Source organism: Zea mays, chromosome 7 (genome assembly GCF_902167145.1).
Source record: "Zea mays cultivar B73 chromosome 7, Zm-B73-REFERENCE-NAM-5.0, whole genome shotgun sequence".
In the NCBI taxonomy this organism is placed as follows: domain Eukaryota; kingdom Viridiplantae; phylum Streptophyta; class Magnoliopsida; order Poales; family Poaceae; genus Zea; species Zea mays.
The window spans coordinates 166,900,016-166,904,204 of NC_050102.1; the positions used below are offsets into that span (position 1 = coordinate 166,900,016).

The 4,189-nt window shown below is 50.1% G+C and overlaps 1 long non-coding RNA gene across 1 annotated transcript; it reads left to right on the plus strand.

The window, feature by feature from the left end:
• Positions 1-2,272: 2,272 nt before the first annotated feature.
• On the plus strand, positions 2,273-3,360 carry LOC118472995 (uncharacterized). The gene is made up of 2 exons (XR_004851587.1): positions 2,273-2,387; positions 3,055-3,360. It is a non-coding gene; the product is annotated as an uncharacterized lncRNA (long non-coding RNA).
• Positions 3,361-4,189: the final 829 nt, after the last annotated feature.

Sequence of the window (4,189 nt, forward strand, 5' to 3'; positions counted from 1 at the left end):
CCGAGCCCCCCTACTGATCAGAGGTTCGAAGGCTGGCCCCTTGGAAGGGTTCAACAGCCGCCTCAGAGCACTCGGGCTCCGCGCCCACTACTGGTCAGAGGTTCGAAGGCTGGCCCCTCGGAAGGGTTCAACGGCCGCCTCAGGCCACTTGGGCTCCACGCCCACTACTGATCAGGGGTTCGTAGGCTGGCCTCCGAAGGGTTCGACAGCCGCCTCAGAGCACGTAGAGCGAGGGATGACCCTGGGTACATTCGATACATAACCAAGGCTCGGGCTATGCTCCTGAGGTACCCTAGGACATTTCCGAGACCGACGAGAACGATTTTGTAACGGAATCCCACAAGAGGGAGGCATCGAGCCCTCAGACCCCGTCAAAAGGGGACCGGGTCCAGCGAATCACCCGCAGGTACTTTTGGAGCGCGCCTCCGGGCCACTAGCCGACCCCTAATGAATGGGGCACGGGCGTCCACTCGGATCACCCGCTAGCAACTCACTGGAGACACCATGTTCGGCGCCCTCCGAGGGCAACATGGCGCTTTCCCCTCCTCCTTGCGAAAAGGTGACGCAGGGGCATATGAAAAAAAGCCGAGTCTGTCCTTGACCGTCCTCTCGCTCTGTGCGGAGGCTCGGGGGCTGCTCTCGCAAACCGGCTCCGGCCAAACCGTTGACAACGTCAACATACCAGCCCGAGAACTTGGGACCTGACTAAGCACCCGGGCAACGACCAGTTCGCATGAGGGAACAACCAAACCGGCCGAGCCATCACGAAAGGCACTAAGACCTCGAAGGAGTCAAAACACTCCTCCGAGGCCTCGGGGGCTACACCCGGCGGGTGCGCTCGCGCGCACCCACCGGAACGAATTGCAACCGAGAAAGGCCGGTCCCCTTGCAAAAAAGTGCGACAAAAGCCTCCAAGCGAGTGCCAACACTCCCTTTGAGGCTCGGGGGCTACTATCGGGGACCATAATTAGGGGTACCCCCAAGACTCCTAATCTCAGCAGGTAAACCCTATCAGCACAAAGCTGCGAAGGCCTGATGGGCACGATTCAGGCCAAGGCTCCGCTCAAGGGACATGATCCCGCCTCGCCCGAGCCCGACCTCGGGCAAAGACAGCCGACCCAGGAAGATTCACGCCTCGCCCGAGGGTCCCCTCAAGCAACGGACGCACCATCGACTCGCCCGAGGCTCAGCTCGGGTAGGCTTCGCGGAGAAGCAACCTTGGCCAAATCGCCACACCAACCGACCATATCGCATGAGCGTTTAATGCAAGGACCGCCTGACATCTTATCCTGACGCGCGCTCCAATCGACAAGGCCGAAGTGACCGCAGTCACTTCGCCGCTCCACTGACTGACCTGACAGGAATACAGCACCGCCTGCCCTGCTCCGACTGCCGTGCCACTCGCCAGAGTGAGGTCGACAGTGGCTAAGTCCAACCTCGGGCGACATAGGAAGCTCCGCCTCGCCCGACCCCAGGGTTCGGCGCTCGTCTCGGCCTCGGAAGATGGACTTCGCCTCGCCCGACCCCAGGGCTCGGACTCAACCACGACTCGGAAGACGATGGACTCCGCCTCGCCCGACCCCAGGGCTCGGACTCAACCACGGCTCCAGAAGACGATGGATTCCGCCTCGCCCGACCCCAGGGCTCGGACTCAACCTCGACCTCGGATGAATCGCCACCTCGCCCAAACTCGGGCTCGGACCGACCACGTCGCCAGGGGGGCCATCATTACCCTACCCCTAGCTAACTCAGGCTACGGGGAACAAGACCGGCGTCCCATCTGGCTCACCCCAGTAAACAAGTAATGATGACACCCCGCACGCTCCATGACGACGGCAGCTCCTAGCCCCTTACGTCAGCAAGGAGACGTCAGCAAGGATCCGACAGCCCCGACAGCTGTACTTCCGCAGGGCTCCAGCTCTCCTCCGATGGCCACGACATCACATGAACAGGGCAGCAACACCTCTTCGACAGCCACGACGGCATGTACATAGGGCACTAGCTCCTCTCTGCTAGACACGTTAGCACATTGCTACACCCCCCATTGTACACCTGGGCCCTCTCCTTATGTCTATAAAAGGAAGGTCCAGGGCTCTCGTACAGAGGGTTGGCCGCGCGGGAGAACGGGCCGACGCATAAGGCTCTCGCTCTCTCCCACGCGAACACTTGTAACCCCCTACTGCAAGCGCATCCATCCGCCCTGGGCGCAGGACAACACGAAGGCCGCGGTTTCCCCTTATTGTTCTCCCCCCTTTGTGTCCTGTCTCGCGCCGACCCATCTGGGCTGGGACACGCAACGACAATTTACTCGTCGGTCCAGGGACCCCCCGGGTCGAAACGCCGACAAGTGTGCAAGTAGGTAGTACTGAAATAGGTGCAATATGAAGGTATGTCTTCAGGAATCTAACCTTTTTGAAGGAGATGCAATCACAAAACACATGAATTCAATTTAAAAGAATAGTGAAAACTGACAGGATGATGGGTAGAGCAATGACGGTGGTTGGTAGAGGTTGTTCCTCTAAAAAAATGTTTTACAGTTTTTGGATTTTTTATGATTCTTAATTTGTCGAGTGCTTTTCTTTGCCGAGTGTTTTTTACGACACTAGGTAAAGTCTTTCTCGAGTGCCCGAAAAAAGTACTTGGTAAATAACCATTTGCTGATAAAATATTTACCGAGTATTCTTTGTCGAGTGTTACACTCGACAAAACCTTTGGCTAGTGTAAAAACACCTTAAAGGCCATAAAATAGCTTTTTTGTGGCAGTGTACCCTTAAAGGCCACATAAACAGCTTGGGAGCACTATAGAAAATATGGCTTCTCTTGATAGCAATGTTTAATTTTCATGCACGTTCTTGTCGTTTCTTTCGATGTGTGAAGTTTCTTTCTTCAACATGTACATATATATTATGTAAAACAGTAAATAATGGTGAGAATTTGATTATTTAGTTTGTAAACGGAAACATACATATTCTCTTTTTTGTGGTAGTGTAACATATTATTGGAATTCAGGTGTAGTGTGCAAGTAGGTAGTACTGAAATAGGTGCAATATGAAGGTATGTGTTCAGGAATCTAAGCTTTTTGAAGGAGACCAATTGAGACCATAACTGTTTTTTCTTTCATCTGACCTGTGCTTGTTGTGTGATCCTGCAGAAGTAAAAATGGAGCTTTTGTTGTTATGTAATTATTTTATTTATTGCAGGGAGGCATAGTCAATTTGCTTGGACCATTTGTAACATTGGACACCATTGACATGTAGAACAATGTATAAGGAAAACAAAATGCACGTGATGTCAAAACGAACAGTTATTTGAAACAACTTTTTTTTCAAATCATGTAACTGGCATCCTTAGATTGCACAACAGATATCAAAGCAAATCATTGTACAGGGAATTATCATAAGGCAATCGAACACATTCCAAGTTATAGAGGTTATGTAGAAAAGTAGGTATGCACCACTACGAGCACCACTGCGATTTCCAGTGGAACACAAAGTAAGCAGCAGCCAATCAGGCAGACAGTTTAGGTTCTACTGGATCGCACGGCAGAAACACACACATGAATAACCAATTAACACTGTGGCAACAAAAAGAAGTGGTTGTTTGGATCTCACAATTATACACAGGTTTTACAAAATATATTTTACCATTAACTCAAGATGAACCTGATTTTAAGTAACCATTATGTTATTGATGTTTTGTATACTAATGTAGTTGGATAGCATTTATGGTTTATTTTCCTATTTGGAGTCAAATAACTAAGGCACATAGTTGATCTCGCGCTGAAAAAAGACACACTGAAATAATCAATTACCGTTCTGGCAAGAGTATTAACCGGTTGTTTGGATATCACAGTTGTACCCATTTTGTAGAAGATAAACCTGTTTTAGGGCTAGTTTGGGAACTACATTTTCCTAAGGAATTCTTATTTTCCTAAAGAAAAATGAACTAATTTCCCTTGGGAAAATGAAAATCCCGTGGGAAAACGAGGTTCCCAAACTAGCTCTTAAGTGGGGTTTTTAGTCATGATGATTTTCTATACTAATGTGGTTGGATAGCACTTATGGTCACCTTTTTTTATTTGGAAACAAATAACAAAGACACATTTGATTGACATACAAACTGATCAATCCTGTCAAAATTAGTTGGTAGAGCCGTACAGGAAGGCAAGATTTATGGCCGGAGAAACGTG